Source organism: Monoraphidium neglectum, assembly GCF_000611645.1.
Source record: "Monoraphidium neglectum strain SAG 48.87 unplaced genomic scaffold scaffold01770, whole genome shotgun sequence".
NCBI lineage: Eukaryota > Viridiplantae > Chlorophyta > Chlorophyceae > Sphaeropleales > Selenastraceae > Monoraphidium > Monoraphidium neglectum.
Genome location: NW_014011858.1, coordinates 1 through 605, shown reverse-complemented (window position 1 = coordinate 605; position 605 = coordinate 1).

The window sequence follows — 605 nt, the reverse complement described above, 5'->3', positions numbered from 1 at the left end:
CCCCGACGCGGCGCCGTTCTCCGCGCCGCCACCCCCGCCCGAGCCATTTTCCGCCGCCGCTGCCGCCGCCGCCCCGCCGCTGCCCTGCGCCGCCGCTGCCTGCAGGTCAGGGGACCTGTCGCTTGAGATGCAGTGCGTCTCCAAAACTTCCAGGGTCGCCCCCTTGGCCTTGTCCGTGCGCAGCACCACCTGCACGCGCGCGGCAGCGCAAGGGGGCGGGGTCGGTCGGGGCTGCATACAACCGCCCTGCTAAAACTCACTCGCGTATGCATGTGCCGCGACAACTCCCAGGTGACATCGCAAGCAACACATACATACACACGTACGCGCGTGCGCGCGCGCGCACACACACACACACACACATGCGCACGCACTTGTGAACCACACGCGCACAGGCAAGCTGCGGCGCAGACATGCTTGTGCGTCCGCCCGCCCTATAATGTGTCCCCCCACCTTCTGGTTGTAGTCTAGGTCAAAGTGCAGGTACTCCTCCTGGCACTCCTCCACCAGCTTGACCAGCTGCGCCAGGTTGAAGATCTTCACGCCGTTGAACGACACCACCTGGGGCGGAGGGTCAGGGAGGAGGAGGGGCGAGGGGTGCGGAC